This window comes from Corvus hawaiiensis, chromosome 3, assembly GCF_020740725.1.
Source record: "Corvus hawaiiensis isolate bCorHaw1 chromosome 3, bCorHaw1.pri.cur, whole genome shotgun sequence".
Taxonomy (NCBI): Eukaryota; Metazoa; Chordata; class Aves; order Passeriformes; family Corvidae; genus Corvus; species Corvus hawaiiensis.
Window position 1 is genome coordinate 85,947,853 of NC_063215.1, and position 21,145 is coordinate 85,968,997.

At 46.5% G+C, this 21,145-nt stretch overlaps 1 long non-coding RNA gene across 1 annotated transcript in view; it reads right to left on the reverse strand.

Moving 5' to 3' along the window:
- Positions 1 to 4,914: 4,914 nt before the first annotated feature.
- Positions 4,915 to 21,145, reverse strand: part of LOC125322322 — a 48,745-nt gene continuing 32,514 nt past the window's right edge. The window contains exons 3-7 of the long non-coding RNA XR_007201952.1: positions 16,217 to 16,399; positions 16,014 to 16,144; positions 10,764 to 10,997; positions 6,832 to 6,988; positions 4,915 to 6,053 (exon numbers count right to left, since the gene is read on the reverse strand). This is a non-coding gene — a long non-coding RNA (uncharacterized LOC125322322). The remainder of the gene's footprint in view (positions 6,054 to 6,831; positions 6,989 to 10,763; positions 10,998 to 16,013; positions 16,145 to 16,216; positions 16,400 to 21,145) is intronic.

Genomic DNA, 21,145 nt, shown 5'->3' on the forward strand with positions numbered 1-21,145 from the left:
AGCTCCTGGAAAAACCTAGGGTAGTGAAGGACATGGGAGCACTACCAGATAAATCCCAGTCAGTCGGGGTGTGGGGTGCTCCTGGATAAGACTTGCTCAAAGGAGATGACTCCAGGTTGTGGTTTCCACCTCTAGTTGCTGAGGCTGCTGTGTCTTGGCTGAGGTGTTTGCCTCTCTCTCCTCTCCCCAGCCCCTGCTCTCCTGTCTGGCTCATCCTCCCTTTGTTTACTCACCTGTGAGATATGTCTCAAGGCCAGACTGCTCGCTTCCCAGAGCAGGCAGCCTGGGGAGCACAGCTGCCTGGGTTGTGTGTTAGTACAGTTATGTGCCAATCCTTTTTAGGGTAGATGCACATGAATGCAGGGCTTGTAATAAAAAGCGAACAACAAAACACAGGGGTGAGCAAAGACATGACAGGCAGTGCCCTGATGAAGAGCAAGGACCTGGAGGCAAAGAGCCCTGGAGAGAAATAATGGGCAGCCCTGCCCCCTTGTCCTCTCCACTCTGCCACCCTACTCTAGCCCACCACTACCCCCACCTCACCCTTTGGTTAGGCTGCTAGAGCAGGAGAACAAGGAGGTGAAGGAAAAGTGGTGCCTCACCACCTGAGAAGACCCCAAGTGTTCAGCCAGGAAGGACACAGAGAGGACTTCTGCTCTCCCTCCTGCTTCCACCCTACCTCCTGACCCTCCCAACCACTGAAGGGTTGCCTGACTGCTGCCTGGAGTCTCATTTCTGGTGCATGTTTCACTTCTGGTTCAGTTCAAATAGTGCAGACATTATGCTCATCTGCCCTTCTGCTTCCTTATGATCCCAGAGGAGTAACGGGATGGGCACTTTGATCATCCATACTGCTGTTAGGTGTGTGCAGGTCTGTTGGGGGTGGGGACATGCACACTTAAGCACAGAGAAATCAATGACCTTCATTCTGGCTGAAAGAGGGAGAGTGAAGTGAGGTCCTGGGAGCCAGGTACGGAGATAATAATGCATCATTTTAGGGCACAAATAGAGCTTTCAGACATCATCTCGGAGTTTTTATGAACTGGGTTCACACAGTGTGGCCCACCACTGGAGTGAGGGCTTTCCAGAGTCAGCTTGTGCCCTGTGCCACAGCTGATCTGTCCTCTGGTGAATGTTGTGTGGAAAGCTCCTGTCACATAGGTGACAATTTCGGAGAGGGTCTGTGGAGAACAGACAATGACATTGTTCTGCCTTGGCCCGCCAGGGAGCCACTCTGCTGCACAGGTACTGTATATAACATATGGGATGTTAATTCCATTTTCATGTACATTTTGGAGGAGCTGAATGTGGCCTTTGTCTAATGCTTTGGCTTACAAGGGCTTTTTCATAAGAAATTCTATTTAAATGAAATAGAAAACTTTCTGATAGTTACCAAACACCAGGAGACAATGGCAGGCTATATCTGTTCAACATCATCAGCCATTCATTTATCCTAGGAAGGAATTTCTTGGTGATAATCCTGAGTGAAGGCTTGCTTGTTTGCATGACTGGATGAGATCCAGCATTGACAGCACCTTGCTGAACCCTTTGGAGTGTCAAGCTGAAATTACAGGAGAGACATAGTAAAGCTTGGGAAGCACTAACAAAAAAATCCATTCTCAGCTGCACCATAAGCATCTTTCCATCCTGGCATATGAGGATATGAAGAACAAGAACAGATGGGCAAAACACAGACATTACTCCAGCAAGAGGTACTGTAAAGACCAAAACACATAAATTTAGAAAGGATGAACAGGAACGTGTTAGAGGGATAATGGGAAGCAATGAGTTGGTGGAAAGTGTTTGTGGTAAGAGTGGGGTGCAGGAGGGCAGCACCACAGCAAATCAGGAACCTGAAAGCCCACCTAGTGCTGCTGACCCTGCAGCTTGGGCTCACCTGCCCCGTACAGGTATGCGCATCACCTCCCCTTAAATACACCTTACCGTCTTCCCAGGCACTGTGTACTGCTGCCTCACACCTTTAGCACCAGAAAGCAATCCCCAGTCCCTAACTTGGCTCTTCCTTCCTCTGCTTAAGCTCATTAATTATTATACTGCCCCTGGAGATGTGATAATTAGCTCATTAGGGGATACTTTTGCCTGCCTAGAAAGCAACAGTTGCAGCCATCATCAGGAGAGAGGAGAGTGTCTGCATGCAGCCATCTCAGTGCCAGATGGAGTCCAGGTTTCAGGTGAAATTCTGCCTAAAAGAATTGACTGAGAAAGGAAGGCTTTTTTTCTTAATGATGTTGGATGTGTTCCAGGACCTTGCAGAGAAAACTCGAGTTAGATCCCAAAGGAATTAATGCATCAGTTAGCTCCAACTAAAGCTTCTAGGGAAGTGATAAGAAGGCATAGTAAATATTTCACCAGGGGCTAGGCCGAAATATCTGAACCACTCTGGGGCAAATTAGTGGCTGAGCTCCTATCAAGAGCACCTAGCAGAGCACAGCTCCCAGGAGGACGCGCAACCTCGTTTAACGCCGAGGAGGTGTCAGTGCTTCTGTGGCAAGTTTCCATCCTGCCTCGGGCAAGCAGCTGGGCACGGTCCAAGACTGCTTGTGCTTTCCTCCACCAGTATCACAATGAATAGCATTCCCCTCTCCCACACTCGCCCTCGGTTCCAGAAGAGCTCGCATTCTCCATTTGCATTTCAGGTGATTTCAAAAATGTGAGCACTTTGTCACCTCTTGATGGGAGCTGAGACCTCTGTGTCTCTACTGTGGGGAGCCAGTTGTGGAACCAGGGGGCTGAAGATGTGAAAATGGCTTTACCTGCTGCTTTCAAGCAACGGGTGCGGTGCAGGAGATGAACTGTGGGAACTAGATGAGTGCATCCTGCGTAAAGGCCATGGGGTCAACAGGCAACTAATGAACACCAGAACTATTATTTGTCTAAGTGATTGCAACAGGGTGGGCTCCAACGAACCCAATCTTCACTAGGGGAAGCTGGACCTTGTCGGTCTGCCAGAGTGCCTCCAAATGAGGCAGCAAACTGGTAGCTAAAGTGATTCAGATGATTTACTAAGGGATTGTCAAACATTACTGGCAAAAAGCTGGCAGAGAAAAAAAAGTGTGAAGGAGTTAGGCAAATGACTACTCTTAGGTTAGTCCTGGGGCTATGGGCATGCCTATGAGGTGTTTTGCAGCCAGATACTGATACACTGTCTGAACTCTGAACTGATCAGACACCATAGGATAGCACTGACCCTAAAGTAACCCAAGCTTGGGTTTTTCAAGGTGATAACTCCTTTAAAACAGCTTCCATTCAACTCTGCACACAGACAGATCTTGAGCATGCTTGCTCAGTGCCTGGGCAGAGTACAAAGTCGTGGATAGATGTAGCTTGAGAGAGAAGCTTAATTAATAGATGCAGGCAAGGTCCTAGAAGGCTTTATCCTGAGGCAGAACACAGGGAAAAGGGCATACTCAAAAAATATGAAAACCAAAAAAATATGTAATGTCGAGAAGAGGAACACTAGTACACAGTTATTTGCAGCAGTGAGTCCCACTCACCCCTCGCTTAGCAGGCTGAATTTCTCATGTCAGTGGAATTAATGCAAATGGTTGAAGATACAGTAGCAATGGTTGAATCAAAAAAAGTGGGAAAGCTGCTGAAAGCTTCACAGAAATTTGCTTCAGTGCCTGAGACAGCCTGCATTAGGGATGAAAAGGCAGATACCTCACTGCTCCCTACAATCAAGGTTTCTGGATTGTCCTATGGGGCAGGAAGGACACCAGTACCTGTGGGACTTGGTCAACATTTGGAGAAATACGGTGTTCAGTACTGTGTACTGCTCTTTGCACTCGGTTTGTGTCCTGGCAGGATGGGGTTCCTCACCTTGCTGGACCCTGGTAGGCAGCTGCCCATGGTGATGCAAACTCTGCTGCTGGTTCTGCCTGGCATGGATGCTGGCAGACAGGCTTCAGGGCAAACAGCCACTTGGATGGACTCCCTCTGCGCCGGCTTGGGAAGGGCAGAGCCTGGGGCCACCATCAGGGTAGGCAAGAGGCAAAAAGAGCCACTGCTAACATTCTACCTGGTTTTGGGCTTAAATTTAACTCTTGGGTCAACCAGAGCTGCCAGCATGGCACCTTCTGCCAGCATAAAATGGCCTTTAAAGTGGGAAGGGAAATGAGTATGTAACACAAACAAACAAAAATTGGTTGACCAAGAATTCAGGGAGGGCAGTATAACTGCACACAAAACTGAGTTTTGCCTCAACCACCAATTTACCTTGTCTTGAGGGCACTGGAATATGTTAAGAGGCATCCAGAGGCCACAGACGTCTGCTGCTCACAGCCAGGGCCCGGCGAGCGGCGCCAGCACTTGCTCCTCCTTGAGCTCTTCCCAGCCGGCAGAGGTGGTGCCCTTCAGTTCTGCATCCCAGGCCTAAATGTGGCCCCAGCAGCCCCTGGGATGGCCTTCGCCACTCCTTGCTGAACACCTTGTAGGTATGTCCGGTGAAGGGTCCTGGGACTCCCAGGGGAAATCCCACTGGAGCTCTGGAAGGTGTGAGGAATTGGGAATGCACATCCGGCACGAAGCAGTGGCCACTGAGCATGGCACTTGCAAAGCACGGCAGGAAAGCTGGAGAAGAGTAATATATTTAACTCCCCTACCTGGAGGGGATGTTTTATGGTGGCTACACTGCAGGCTAAGTAATCATGAGACCATAAGGGAAGAAATGCTCTCTTTTTGCAGTGGCAAGTCCCAGACAGAGGACTAGGGCAGCTCTGCTACTCTTAGCTGTCTGAAACATGTTTCCCTCTTTAACAATGTTAAATACAGATGCATTTAGAGGACAGAGTTACAGAACTGAGCTTCAGCTTTTGGTTGTGTGATTTCTGATGTTGTTTTGGGGTTTTTTTTCATTTCCTTTATTGGTACAGAATTGCATCATTTTCCCTCATGCTGTCCTCTGCCAGAGCTGCCCCGAGGAGCAGACTGACCTGTGTGAAGCTCCTTGGACTGTGCTGCACATCCAGTTTGATGCAGCATTGCTAAACAAAAGAGGGGCCCCGAGGGAGCCATGAACCCCGTGGTGGGGGTGGCAGTGTTCTCCAAACCCAGCTTCTGCAGAAAACTCAGTGCCCATGATGTCCCCTCCTCTGCCTACAGGGACATCTCTGCGGTGCTGGGAGCTAATTTTAAGTGCTTTGTTGGTGGCTGTCGAGCTGACTGCAAAGAAGGACTCAGAGGTGTTCAGTGAATTTGTCAGAGATCTGGCATTTTCAACCCTTTTTCCAACTGGTTCAGGCTGGAGCCTCTTAAAGACACAGCTGTCCCCAAAACTAGTGAGGAAATGTTGCTAAGCCTGAATGGCCAAATGGGGGAAGCTACGGGTCATTGCAGCCCCCAGCTACAGATCGTTAGCTTTTTAACCCAAGCTATCTTATCTCACGCTTTAGACTTCGCAGAGGCTGGGTTCAACTCCTGGCGCCTCAGCCAGGAAGCTGCTTGCCTTGGATGCTCTCCAAAGCTTATTTACAACATACATATGCAGTGTGGCCATTGATTTATACTCCAGGCAGCCTCCACCCCAAAGAGGCAGATTTAGAAGCAGTGTCTCTTCAAAGCGAGAACGAGCTCCACTTTACTTCCCCCTCAGCTAAGCTTCATCCTATCTGGATGCTCAAACACAGGTAGTGGTGCTGGAATTTTTGGCAGAGCCCCCCAGCAGGATTAGGCACCCAAGTAGGGGCAGAAATTTCCAGTCACTTACATCAGTGTCTTGGTTCTCCACAAGCACTGAGGCTCTCCAGGCTTCTTAAGGGAGTCTAACGGTGCTCCTGGACAGATTTAGGTTCCTAACTTTAGACCCCCCCTTTGAAAAAGCTGGCCTTTATGTTCTGGGCCCAAAGTATTTATGCACAGTGGCAACACTGTCATCCCTTCTGTTCTGGCACCCTACCACCTATTCAAGCACACCATCCATACTAAAACAGCCAGATCAAATAAGTTGTCTTTTCTTCCTCCTTTTTCCATGCTCCACATGTGGACACTTTCTGTCCTGAATCACCTGGTCTCCTCTTGAAATGAGGCTCTCACACCTAAAAGAAAAAATGTCCTGTTTATTGCATGAAGGGGGAAGTCGGTGCCGAGGCTGGGCAAGTTTTAGCTAGCTGATCTCTGCCCCACAGCTGCAGCTGAGCATCCCACTCTGCTGAGCTCTTCTCCCAGCACCCCCAGCCTTATGGCTCCACTCCACCGGCCAAAGCCTGGCTAGAGGCAGCCTCACACCTGCTTTTCTTCAGCAGATCTCCCTTTTCTTGGGCACATGAATCATTCTGTGACATTTTCAAGGATCTGCCTGGCGCTCAGGATCAAAGTCTCAGCACCTTCCTTGCGTGTGAACTTGTGCCAGCATTTTCATAAAAAAAATAATTGTGTGCCTCGTTCAACAGACCTGGCTAATGGCAGGTTCTGAGAAGCACCTAAGTACCTGGTAGTGGAGATGTAATAAAACCTGCTATACTTAGGCCCTTGCAGGCACTTCCAATTATAATAATCTATTTTTGTACCTTTAGAACAGTCCTTTTTTAAAACTGTTCTTAACAAAGAGCCTCAGCCTTTGAGCTATATATTTTTCTTACATTAAAAAAAGCCTGCATATTGTTTTGCCCATTTTGAGCTGAGCATTTGGAAAAAAACCAAACAGGTTTGCTGGTGGGAGAGCTATTTTTCTTGTTTGTGCAAATAATGAATGGTGTGGTTGATAAAAATGAAAGTCCACAAAGGATGCAAAATTTCCCTTTCCAAAAGACAGTTCTAAGCATGTTTTCTGAGGTGTTTTTGGGAGGAGGCTGCAGGGCTTGTGGTCTTACTCACAGACAGAAAGGGCTCTCTAAGGTAGGAAAAAACTCTCAGAAGAATCACTGAAGACATCCTACGCCTTGTCTGGCTCCACGCTCACTTCAAGGCAATGCAAGAGACAATTACCAGTGGGGAACAATTTCCTCCTCACTTGATCATTTGGGAGTATGACCTATGAAAGACCAGAAAGAAAGAACAACACCTTCTGACTTCAGTAGGAGAATGGATACAGAAAGTCTGGAGCATTTTAGCTGCCTTCTAAATAAGAAAGATAGAGGAATTTCACTATGGTTTTTTTTCCCTTTCTTTTCAACCTAACAAGTGAAACTGGAAAATACAAAGACCAGCTCTGCACTGAGAGTCACTGAGCCAATTCTGTAACAAGAGTGCAATTCAGGCATAAACGTCAAATGTAAATTTATATTTCTTTTAAATTGGTCACGTCCTCTCCTACTACATTATAATTTAGTGGGAAGGATGCTGTATTTGGGATGGACATGAAAGAGCAAGAAGTGCAGCCTGATGCGCAGGCTGGGATGCAGTTCATGGGGTCCAACGCGTCACCCCCTACCTCGCCCCTTCTCACAGGAGACGTGAATAGCAGGGGAGCCTCAGCTGCTCAGGGGGCTCCAAGCCCAGGCACTGCACAAAGCCATAGGCATCGAGGCAGCTTTTTGCACGGCTTGATGTGCAGCTCTGGCTGGGCACCCCTGGGCAGGCGGGGTGGGGAGGGTGGCTGAGTCAGCGGGGCAGTGAGGATGTCTCTGGGCAGTGAGGAGAGAAGGGTTCTGTGTTTCTGCCTGCTTGATGCAGCACAGTGCTCTGAGCAGCCTGCAAGCTCAGGGCCATGGACAGAGCAGCCCGCTTGTTTTCCCATCATGTCCATGTTCATGTGCCTTGCCCCATGGGCTTCTGGAGTCTGTACAGACAGAGTCAGCTCCAGACTGTCTTTGCCAGTACATGCAGGTCTGAACCACTTGTGTGTCTTGGTGTAGAAACAAACAGTTGACATGAGGGACAAGGGTCGTGGCTTGGTGACTAACCTTGGTAAGGTGCTGTTGCCCATACAGATGGAAGGCTGTGCTGGAACAGGATGCTGATGGGGCCAGAAGAATAGAGAACAGTGTACCTTGGTTTTCGAAGGGTTTTTAGAGGTAGCACCAAAAGTGGTTGATTTAACCAAGAGGTGATGATTGATTCAGCACATATGGGTGGAGAGACCTCTGGAAGAGCTTTATCCCATCACCTTTCATTCCTTGGCTGCTGACCTTTCAACAGCACACTAAGGAGTCAGGGATAGATTAGTACAGGTGGCTCTATCCAGTCTTTGCGTGGTATGAGGCTGTTTGTAGGTTCCCCAGAGACAACTAAACCAGGAGAGACACCAAGCAAAAGCAAGACCAACTCCAAAGGCATTACCCATGTGTGCTTTTAGATGCTCTGTATCAGCCTGGGGCAGGGAAGAGCAGCATCAGTACACAGATTTTGGGGTGGCTTGATTCCATGTGTGGATAAGATGGATGTGGGCTCCTGGTTTTCTGGCTATTTCTCAAAGTGCTCCTTTGTCCTGGGAAACCTCTCCCCAGGCCAGCTGTGAGTCTGTGTGCAAGGTGTCCTGCCCAAACCCAAGGCAGATCCAGCAATCCTGCAAAAGGGTAAGAGACTTGCTCTGGCACTGCAGACTTTGGGTATCTCTTGGGAATTGGGAACTGTCGTGGTGTTGTGGTAGGTTTTGGACATAACTGAGGGAGGAGACATGGGGAGAACAACAGCTTTTACTGGATCAGATGTTATGGGTGGGGAAAAACAAGTGAACTTTTGTCCATATATGTCCTCCTGAGGGGTGCTTGACTGCTTGCCTGTTTTTTCTGCCCATATCTGTAAGTCCAACGAAAGCTGGTACTGGCCCCTTCGAAACTTGCTGTGGGAGCTGAAAGGCAGTTTGAAAAACCAAACCGAAGCAACAATGTGTAATTGTCTGTAATCAGAGACAATGTTCTCTTAGCTCAGTTTTTCAGTCAAGCAGGATAAATGCTGACATGTTTCCCACAGCTGAATTCAACTTTTGGCAACAGAATGTGGCAAAGCAAAGAGCACCTTACAGTGTCTATGACTGGTACTGCTAAAGCTGCTCTTGCACTGGTCTTCTCCTCAGCTCTGCTTGACCGAGTACAGGGCAGCACACTGTAAAGTGCTGCTTCCAAGAGCATGCAGTAGAGAGTGCCTCCAGGCAACAGCTCTGGGTTTATATTTGACCAACAGCGATGTCACCTTCTGCTGTTCCTAGGCAGACTAAGGGGCATCTCGGCCGGAGGAAGAGAGGAGGAAGGAGACCAGAAACAAGAGATGCAAGAGGAATCCAGACAGAGAGAGGCCGGCTCAGCTGAGCTAAGATCTTCTTGACTTGGCAGATGCCTGACCTGCCAGGGGATGGTCAGCATGCGCAGAATGAGGAGGACGGCTGCAAGCACTCACACTGTCTGGCCCAGCAGCGAGGAGGTGACCTTGACAGACTGCTCCAAGTGCCAGGGTAGCCGGAGGCAGAAGGGCACTTGGAACCATGTCAAGGAGCATGGATCACTCCAGAGGGAGAAGGAAGCATGAGCCGTAGCAACTGAACTTGTTTATAACTCGTGTTTCTTGGTATGTGAGTGACAGGAAGGCAGGAGGTGTCTGAGGCAAGGAGCTCCTGCCTGCACACTAGAGTATCTGGTTTAGCAAATTAGCCTCCTTGTTACCTAAAATACCCTCACATGTATGTGCTTTACTATCATCTCTAGTCATTACAAATACTCATAGATATATAGATGATATAGATAGATATGGATATAGATATAGATGATATAAATATAGATATAGATATAGATATAGATATAGATAGTCAGTTTCACTGTTCTGTGGGCTGCATCCAGTCACATTTCTGCCTTACTCTTTGGCTTTCTCAGGGCTCTGCTGCCAGTCTTCAGTGCACAGGTCCCTGCATCTATTTTCCCTGGGGTTAACATGTTGAAAGCCTAGGAGCTGCAGGCTCTAATTTCCATCCCAAAGACTATGATGAAAACCTGGAGGGGAGTAAAATCCGGGTTGCATTGCAGCAGTACAATTTCAGCTGTGTGTTGCAAAGGTGGTCTGAAACTGTCTCACTTCTTGCAAGAAAGTGTACTCAAATTTAAACTATACCTTAAAACCAGAACTAAGGGCTTTTAGAAGGAAAAATGTTCTCTAAGTTCTATTTTAGTGTAGCTGGATATGGAGCTTGTTCTAATCACTCGGACTCTTTTAAGTGCACTCATGAATAACACCCACTTTCTTTATCCCTGGGACAATAGGGCAATAAATGGGAACATCTCTCCGGGACCCTCCATAACCTGGAGCAGCATTACTCGATCTGCAAACCAGGCAGCATCCAGGCCAAGCAACATGCAGAAAAACAAAAATGGAGGGAAATAAAAAAATGACAAAATAAAATGCATAGCTTTTCACCCAAATTTTCTTCAGCTGAATGTGAACATTATGGCTACACTGCAGGAAGCACTTGGTGTTGTTCAAAGAGGGTAGGTGACCAGGGGAGAAGGATACCCTTACAACTATCAATAAATCTGCAGCTCACACGATCAAGGGCTGCTTCATGAGACCGGGGAAGACCGTGGCTCCCATTTCTGCTCAAGGTTCAGCAATACCTTTATGAAATGCCTTATTCATAATACACTGAAGCCTTTACAAATGTCTCCTACCCACCTGCTGTTGGTTGTTGGTTGTGGATCCATCCTGAAGCACTGAATCTGAGCCCTTTTCCTTGGTTTACCTGTGGCAACTCTGTACAAGCTTTTAGTAATAAAATGCTTTTTAAGTGTAATTCAGTCTGATTGAGAAGGGCTATGGCAAAACTGCCTCCTGCTCCAGAAGAGTTCTCCATTCTATTACTCATATGATTTAAAATATTTTACCTGTTAATTTTCTTGCTCCTTTTTTGGGGGGATTTTTTTTTTTTTTGAGTGCTTGACAGTGCTGCTCCAGGCCATTCCCTCCACAGTGGAAATGAAGAGACATCCCAGACCTGCTCCTTGAGAGCCGACAGTTGAGCTGTTCCTGAAGTAGGCTGGAGTGAGAGACGTCAGTAATGCCAAGAAACACCAGCCAGGAGGCTGCTGTGGGACAACATCTGGTACCACTTCAAGGAGCTAGGGGATAGAAAAGACAGAGCTCTGTGAGCATTGTCTCATTCTCTTTTTTATTATTAGTGTTGTTTTATTGTGCTAAGCACAAGGCATCAGAAACAAAGCGTGACAGGCAAACAAAGAAAAAACCCAAGGCTCTGGAAAGCAGTACTCCTAATGAAAGACACAACTCAAGTTATTGAGGTTGGGTGAGGATGGATGGCTGGTGTCTCTCAGACTTGGAGAGAAGAAACAGGTAAGGAGACCATGTCCCCCACCACAGCTCTCCTGCTTGCAGTGATGCAAGGGGAATGAAGGCAGCAATGAAGGGTGCTCTGCCCACAGGGAGGTGACACAGTGGAGGCCCCACAGCAGAGTCCCACCAGTTTCTGTAGGGCAGAGCTCTGCAGCCTTCAGCACTCTCCCAGGATGCTACAAGAGTCCTCTCAGCCTGAGATGAACCTTGCTATGGGATATCACGGAGTGCAGGAGGTGTGGAGGAGGTCAGGATGCAGTTGGGGGTAGAAACCACAAGGCACTTGCTGCATTGCTCAACCCAGAAAAACCCTTTGGTCCTGTTTGCTGAAAGCTCAAAGAATATTTGAATAGAAAGATGACTCTTTTCAGTCTATACCTAATACACTTTCCCTAAGTATTTCCTGCCAGGGAGAAAATAATTAGCGGGGTAAATGAGCCACTAGCCTGATCCCATGTACCTAATAACTTTTGACAGTGTTAGAAAATAGCAAGGGATGACAAGAAGGCATCCAGTTCCTTTCTGACCTACAAGGCAGATCAGCTCATTTCCATTCATGTTTCCCAGTGATCTCTGATCCCTTCCTACGTTGAAAGAGGACTGAACTCGGTCACCACTGGCACTAGTGTCCTAGCCCAGAAAACGACGTCTGGCAACGGGATGCTGCTGCCAGAGGAATTCAGCCAACCTACACTCTCTTCCTGAGTTGCTTCCAGTAAATAAGATGAGCAGGAACAGGCAACAACCCAAGTGATTCGATTTGGAGGCTGTAAAATATTCTTCAGAGAATAGAGGGGACAATCCTGATTTCACTCTTTTAGGACATCCTTCAGTAAGGTAAGGCACACATGCTCTACAGGCACATTGATACTCCCAAAAAGTAGAAGTGACCAACAGATCCAGGTAAAATGGCAATCACTCAGAAGTGATTTTTCTGTTCCCTTGGAGACCTTCATGTCTTTGGAACCTTTGGATTCCAATATCCTTGGCAGATGACAAAGCTCTTCCAGCAAACTTTCTTGTCTCTTCCTGTCTTTTGTCTCCCCTTGCTTAAGATATTCCATCTTAAAAGCAGACTTTGCATGTTGCTTCTCTTGTACTGGATTGTCACATTCTCTATTTCCATGTGGAAGAGCTATCAAGACTCAGTTGATGTGCTGGAAACAATCGTGAGTTCTCAGCAGCATGGAGTTCTTCTAAACTGTCCCCACTTAATGATCCGTTCCTGTTTTCCAGATACTGTTTCAGAAAGAGGAGTCCTAATCCATTGCAAAAAATATAACCAAAAATGCTGGGTTTAGGTCGGTAAGGCAGAATTACCCAAAGACTCACAATCTTGTAACACCTCCCACAAGCAGGTATCGTCTCGACTCGTGCTCAGGGCATTGCGGTTTTTCCTACCTCAGCTGCATGGCAAAAGGGGATTTATCTGGGGGACAATTATACTGGTCCTTCCTTAAAACTCACCCTTTACTATGGTTTCTAGAGGGAAACAAGCCATTGTTTCTGGTAGTTCAGAGTCATACTGTCTGCTGAGATCCCTGTCCAACACATACCATTATTCCTGCAAGAGAACATCTCTGCTGCTGCTTTCTGCATTTCTATTTCCTGTTAGTCTTACCCATCCTCTGCCATGTAACAAGTCCACAAGCAAAAGACTTCAGCTTTTGGAAGGCTGCATGATGGTCAAATCATGGCACTGTAAATTGTTTGAAATCATGAACTTTTTACAGCATTTCTGCACAGGTCCTTGCACAAGAGGAGGCCATTGAGATATCCCTGCCAGCCAGGTGATGGCATACAACCTCGTGCCCGTAAGACCAAACTCCACAGCTGTGTGGGAGAGGAATGGGCTTTAGCAGGGACTTGAATCAGCAGGTTCTTCTGTTCTCTCTTTCAGTTGTGCTTGTGGCCCTGCAGTGGTAATAGGGTCCATAGTTCCTCAGCCCAGAAGAGGTAACAGAAACTTCTATCAGTAGCTCTGGCCTCTGACAAATATTCCCTAAAAAATATAAATATCTTGGACTGTTACAGCAAAGCAGGTGAGCAAAGCCCTGCCCAAGATTTACTGCCCCATTTGAAACTCTTCTGATATGTATCTGTCTCTTGGGTGTGAAAAGGAAGGGCTGTGCATGTGATGTGTCTCTGGGGAATCAATGTGAGGAGACACAGACCAGCAAGAACTGTGTCTCCACCTTTCTTATTCCCTGTGGAGCCATTGGAGACCTGTGCCAGTCAGACCTGGTTATTGCTGGCCACTGAGTGCCGCTCCCTGGGAAAGTGGTGCTCCGATACCCTCGATATGGTCAGTGACAAGGTGTTGGTTCTCACAGTGTTTTCAAAGAAGGCACAAGTATTTCCAGCTTATTGAAACGTTTGTTTTGACTTTTATCACACTATATAAAAGTCTTTGAGTTTTGTCTATTAGGTTTCCATGCCATAATATTATGACGGGTCATGGCATAATAGTCTTACTGTTTTGACTCCAAAGCATGCTGTAACATGGGTCAAGCTGATGAAATCAAAATTAAATTAATGTTTTATTTTGACAAGATTGTGTTTCTCTTTCATTTGCCTGATAAAGTCAAAGCAAAAATGTCAGCAGGATTTTTCCACGGTGCAGTCTCAAAATTACATTTTCTCATTCAGGTGTGGTTTTTGAATGGGCACCATAACCTTGTTTCATGCGCAGATCATAGTGGAAACATTGTACACATGGATAGTATCTCAGAGTAATAGACTCAGCCTGTTTCAAAACAGGCTCGGACATTCAGTTCCAAGTATTTTTTGAACTATGCCACCTTCTACTGTGTAGCTCCCAGTCCCCATCCCTTCTGTTCAGCCAGCAGGAACCCAGTCCAGAAACAGACTGAGAAGGAAGAGCTCCTGAAAAACTGGGGGTTGTGTCCTGTTGGGTCAGGAAGCCTCCAAAATATGGAATAAAATTGTCCTAGAACAGCAGGGCCCCCATAAGAGGCCAGTGATACAGATATGCTTTATGTGGCTATAAGCCTGATCCAGCTTTTATTCATGTAGCACTCAGAAAGCACAATCTCTTAATCCCGTTCCTAGTCCTTGCTGCTCACACACGATGGTAGACAAGTGTTTGTTCCTGCTTTCCCCTCCCCATCTTTGTCTAGTTGGACTGAAGTCTTTCTGAAACTGAGACTTAATTACTTTGTGTACAGAGCACCTGGGGCACCATGGAGGTCTTGATCTCTGCTTCTGGTGACTGATAATGTACCCTTTCTATTGTGCAGTTTTCTACTCTGAGTACTGACTTTCATGGTAATATATTTATTTCCCTTGTTTATTCCATCTCTTTTTTTTTTACCCCAGAGCTTCCCTTTGTTTGCTTGGTTGTGCTCTGATGCACAGGTATTTATCTGAATGGGGTCTGCTGTATTTGTACCAGCCCAGGTGGCAGGTAAGATGCAAACATCAGACACCTCTTTACACATCCCCGGGTTTCCTGAATGATTGATTAATTGCTTTCTCCCTTATCAGCTTTTCTTTCTCATAACTGGGGGTCAGCTTGCATGGACTAACACCTTCAGGGAGGCCCTATTTCCTATATCCATCAGCTTTACTGGCTTCTTATTATCTCAGCCCTATCTGTACCTTTGTTCAATTCAAGAGGTAATTAAACTCAAAGCCAAAGCAAATGTCAGGGTGATAATGAGACAGATAAGATTAAAAAGAAGTCTTTTTTTTTAAAAACCTTACACGTACCTGAAGTGCCTGTTGGCCCACAGCCAGTGGAAAGTTTCCTTTCTTGCCTGGATATAGTCAGAAAAGTGACCATGTAAAAAAAATGGCACAACCTCACTCCAGGTGTGTGCTGCTGAGAACAGCACCTACCTGGCAAAGCACTCAAGCATATAAGTATTTGCCCTGAAATTGTTTACTCATATGCTTAAATTTAAGCATGTGCTTGAGTGTTTTGTTCAAGCAGGGCCTCAACCCAATGCAGCTTGAGTGGGTGCAATTTGGGGGTGCGATTCCATTCATTTCAGTAATGCCATGGGAGTCACCCTGGGCTGCAGCCGTGTCCTTCGGTCTGCCACTCCTGCCCAAAGCCCACAGTGAGTGCCAGGGCTTTGCCATGCTGCCCAGTTTTCAGGAGAGCTCGGAATTTACATGGTCATTCCTTCGGGCTGCACAGTCCACACTGCTGGACTCCACCTTTCTCTGTGTTGTTCTGGGATGGAAAGATGGACATGCTGATCTCTCCTCTGGGATAAGTTTTTCTCAGCAGGAGCCCCCAGTGGCTCAGGAACCACTTTTGGGGGAGATTTTACAGGGGATGTTGTGGGCTCTCTCTGCCTCATGGACTGTCCACACTTCCTTATGCCTTTCTGCATTGAATGAGTTTATAATCTGAAGCAGACCTATGGTGTAATTTTCAGAGGTTGGGGTGGAGAAGCCACTAATCAAAAAGAGCTGCAGTTTTCCAAGGGAGCTTCAAAGCTCTCTGCAAGCAGGAGAGCCTGTGAAGGGTACACATGTTGCTGGCTAGGCAACCCCTGACGGTTAAAGTTTTACTTAAGCCCATGTGTTTTTCCACTGGGTATTTTTATCCTCTGAAGTCTACTGTACTTGGCTATGTACTGTAAACACACCCCTGTTGTTCTCTCACATGTGTTTACTTTGCAGCTGGGGGAGCAAAGCTCACCATGCTGGCTGTTGGTAGGTGGCTGAAAGTGAAAATGAAGCACCAAAGCACCAAATCACCCCAGAAAGCCCCGATGTATCCTGCCTATCTTGTCCTGTGGCCTCCCTACCTTGGAAGCCTGTTCTCTGCCTCCCTCCCTGGGCACAGGGCAGATGCACCTGAAAGCCATGCTCTCCTCAGCATCCCTCAGCAGTCTGGCTCCCATTCTGCTCTGTTGCCTCAGCACGAATGGATTCTCACCTGCCAAGAAAAAGAAGTTGTCCAAATAAGCTTCTCATAGAATGAGTGAGAAGTAGATTTATTATATCTTACCTGAATGCTGAGTAGAGGCAGGAAGAGAAATGTCTCTGTGCTGACATCATGCAAAGAGCCTGTGATGGAGTCAGGAGCTAAAGCTCTGCATCAGTGCAGGACCTCACATGGCCTTTCAGCAGCTTTCAGTGTTTTGAGGTGGATGCTAGCTGCCAACAGAATGATTCCACAGGACTCTGCATCCTGAAGAAAGATACTGAAAGTGATGACACCAAGGTCAAGTAATTATGTAAGCAGTAAATTTTATTAGTCTCTTTTCCATGGCTCTGTCCTCTGGGGACTCTTTGATATTTACCAATATGTCCAAGTACCTCCCAGAACCTTCACCCTGAGAAAGATGAGCAATTTTTTTTTATTTCTTCCTTAACTAAATGCCAATTTTGACAAAGCAGGTAGAAATGCAAGGTCTCTTGAAGTTCCCTTTTCTTTGCTGCTGGGCTCAGAAGCTGGGAGGGTGTGGAGATGCTAGGCACCAATAGTTGCATGAACATTGTTCTGTCAAGATACCAAGCTAAAAGATATATTCATAGAGCTCTGAAAATAAGCAAGCAAATAGGAAGCAAGGGAAGAAACTGGTTGGGAGAGGTCAAGCTCAGTACAAAGTGCTGCTGTTACAACCACACTTCACCCTGAGAAGAGGCTTTGTGCTTTGGGTGAAGCTTTGGTCTGCCTAAATAGCAGTCTGTCTCCTCCCCAACATTGTGGGGAGTTTTGACTGAAAAACATTGTGTTACACCTATGGGTGCTTCTCTCCTGCTGTAATATGAGTTATAATAATTTTTTTAGTTCTCTGAAAAAAATTCTTTATTCTTTATTCCATCAGCCTTCCATTATTTATTGACTGCCTTACTTTGAAAGACAGCTAGAATAGAAAAATTTAATATAGAGGCATGAAGAAATATGTATGTAATTTTGAATACATGATGTGAATACATATTTAACTGTATTATATTATACATATTAGGTTGAATATATAAAGGGTTTTATAAAGCCCTGGCAGAAAGGGCCCAGATTCCAGATTGAAATCTTTTGAAATAGTTGCGACGTATTTATTACTCATAAGGATAACCTCTTTTTCTAAATGGTTTAAAAAAGAACTGTGGTCAAATAGAAGAGAATCATTCCTTCAAATAAACAACTAAGCCCACACATTTAGGAGATGTGGTTCTTGTCATGTCTGGGACAATACTAGAGAAGCAAAAGAAAATTTGCCCGGGCATTTGCTACTTGAAACCTTCTCCCTGCACCCAGGGTAAAAGACAAGCAGACTTCACTCACAAAGGTGGGAAAGGCCTTTAGGTTTCTGCTGCCTGTCTTTGAAAGGGTTGACCAAGGGATTGCTTGGCTCTCATGGGTGTGCTAATAGGCAGCATTACCGATGTGAAGGAAGCCCCCACTGTGGAGAAGGTGATGGGGTCTCTCCCAACTCCCAGCATCTTGATGCCACCCAGAGCAGATCCTGGAGCTCCTGAGGTCAGGGCACAAACCACAGTCTCCCCAGGAGAGGTGACTCACAGTGAGACGTTGCATGCTGAGAGGCAAAGCTAACAAATGCCACTCTGGGAAAGGCGGGCGGATGTGCAGTGGGTGGCAGACCCCAAGCAGTCCACCTCCCTCTGGGGACAAGAGACAGGGACTGAGGTGGCTGCAGTGTTTCCAACACCACAAGGACACTCACTCACCGCCACAACCAGGGGCTCTGCAGAGGTGGGTAAAATGTCTCCCCGGGATCGGGACTTGCTTTCACCAAATGCTAAAGCCCAGACGGAAAATTCCATTATTCTTCTATGAGTGTGCTTCATGGCTGCTGCTGCAGCTGAGCAGGTTCCTGAGCAGTGGGTGCATTGCAGCAAAGCTCTCCTTCTAGCTCCAGGCTTTAGTCTGCTTCCAGCCTCTGTGCAATGGCTCAAAAATGGTGGACCAGCCTGAAGTCACGTCTGTTTGGTGTGTTCCCTTGCTCCTAGACCCTGCCTAGTGTGGTGCTGGGAGAGTGCCCCCAGGATAGCTGGACTGAGTTCGTTGTTGGTGTCAAGGAGGTCTGTCTGGCCCAATTAAACACCAGCCCCCAACAGATGCTGTAGAAACAGGGGAGCTCAAGACTGTAGAGAAGAGCAGAGTAACATGAAAGCCCAAAAGTAGAAGTTTCTGTAGATCCTTCTGCCTGTTTTTTCTGCTTTTCTGTCATAAAAACTCAGCAAGAGGATGTTTAAAATGCCGGTCATGCACTTACTCATTCAGTTTGTGATGCCTGGTATTTCAGAACAATGGGATCCAGCTCACACTGTTGCAGTGTGTGTACACAGCTCAGGGGAAGGGCAATTGCACCTCTGCCCATGAAAGATACTGTCACAGCACTTGGACTGAGATGAGCTGACAGGGTCTCACAAAGATGAATGACTCTTCCACTTCAACCCTTGTTCTGCACAAGAAATGTACATTGTACATCTCATACAAAACTACAAGAAATTATTTACTTCCTGCGAAATCAGGAGCTGAAGATCGAGGCAACCAGCTGATTACACCTGGTACTGCAAAACTGGAAATAGGAAACTGCTGATGTGTTTTGAGGAGTATCTCCTGGACTTTTCAGCATGGGACCACCCATTTTTAGGTGAGGGCAAGATCCTGAGGACCAAGCTGTAAAATGTGCACTTGCCTTTCCCTTGGTGCATGTATAGGGGAGGTAAGCTACGAGCACTGTGAGATCTGGTCATGCAGCTGCTGATACATATAGACAGAAAAGAAGATGCAAATTTCTGCAACAGAAATGGTGGGATCAACACACAGTTGAAAAACTGAGACAGGCAGCATGCCCATGACATCCATGGATTGAAAGTTATAATCAGAATGAGGCACTGCATGAAATCTGCCTTTCACCTCATGAGCTGCCAAGAGTGGTATTAAAAAAATGCATGGGCTTGAACATGTTATGGGGCTTGGGATCAGATTTTCTAGGTTCCCGTGGAAAATCAAACTGGCATTAGTTTGATTTTCCAGCCCATCTAGGGTTTGGTTAAAGAAGCATTTTCCATGGCTCTATTCTCTGGCCAGGAGCAGAGCAGCAGATGTGCAAAGCTGCAAAGCTGCAAAGCATTTTCCAAGGTATCTCCGGAATACAGCATCCAGTTGGCAGCCCTTAACACAGATATCGCTTCATTTCCCTCACATTGCTCAACTCTTGAAGGAGTCACACTCCCCTTGAGGCATCTTTCTAGGACTGCTGTAAAAAGCTTGAGTAAAGAAATAGGCAGTGCATAACCCCTGTATTTTACTTTTTGGTAGTACATCAGGACAAATCTCAGCTGTTCAGAAATGAATGCTGGTCCCTTGTGGTGGACAGAGCAGGGTAGGGAGAGGAGTGCTGAGAGAAAGGGCTGATCTAGGGGAATAGAAAAAGTTTTTAAGCCCTTCTTCCCTCATCTTATTTTGACACCCTTATTTTTCTTGTAATGGGCCACATCTCTTCCCTGATTTCAACTGCTCCAACGTCTGGCACATCATCTCCATGCTGATCTCATTTCACTGGGCACTTAACAGTTCCAGTTTTACTTTACTTATGGGGTGAGTCAACTCTTTTCACCAAGATCTTTTATTTATGATCACCCTGTCAAAGAAAGAGAAAATAGAAACCTGCTTCAATGACTGTGGACAACTTTCCTTCCTGAGAGCTCTGAGCCTGGAAACTTAGTGGAGGTTGCACTGACAAAAGTTGTTTTCCCCAGGCCTGAGCCCTGGGGTCACCTGCTGTTTCTGGTGGCTTTGGGGACAGGAAACATCACCTCACGCTTCTGCTCCCATGGCTTGGTATCCTTGAAACCGTTTTGGTTTTCAATTTTTAACAGTGATAAAAGCTACTGATCTCTTAGGATGAATTGGTAGGATTGGTTCATTTATCCAATGTCTCAGCAGAGACATTAGTTTGACACTTGGGAAAATGAAGAATGGAAGTCTTTTCCTATTTGTGTCACCAAGAAGGAGCTCAGAGAGGATGGGAAGAGCCCATGGCAGCGCATCGGTGGTTTCTTGCATGGTGGGGTGTCATATGCACGGACCAGGAATCCCTGGTACTGACAGAGGAAAGTATGAGGGGGAGTTCCACAATCTCCTTTAACCTGAAGTGTGAGGGGACACTGGAAACTCGAAAATACATTCTCCCTTTAAAGTGACACCAGAGCCTACTGCAGTAGCAATGGATCTGTACAGTATTCATGTGCTGGTCCCTGTTGGTATCCAAGACAGCTTCCCGTAACGGGAACAAACCTTGCTCTTAAACCCTTGAGGGTGTACTGTGTAGCCAGACTCTTCCTGAGACTTGCACCTGGTCTTAACACAACCTCAGAACCCACCTCTGTCAGTGCCAGAGGATGTCACTTCTGGCTCAGGCCTACAGGAGTATTTCTAAAGCCAGTGTTACTCTGCCAGATTTCTCTTTTCTTTGTTATTTTAATCAATGACAAGAAAGTTTTGAGGAAAGGTTTCATTCTTTTCCACTCCTTGGGACTTTTGTAACTAGTCACAATGCCAAGTCAGTCTCCTTGTTTGCACAGCCTAACCAGAATCACTGAGAAGCTAAATACAATCAATAAGAGGACCGTGAGAATATTCCATTCAGTCTGATGATCCTTTCTGCAAGAAATGTAGGAGTGAGCCTCCTAGCCAGACCTGCAGTTCTGCTGGGTCATCATCCCCAGTACAGACCAATACAGATGTTTCACAGGAAGGAATTATTTTCTTCAGCAAACCCATTAAGAAGACTTTGGCTTGAGCTCAGAAGGTTTTATATCCTTTCTGTGCCTCTTAGATGCCTATGTTCTTTGCCTAACAGATATACTGGTGAATCCTGGGGAGAGGTAAACAGAAGAGATAAAGACTCTGAAGCTCAGAGCTTGTTTGCCTGGTGTCTGTTTAAATGACACACAACAAAGCTTT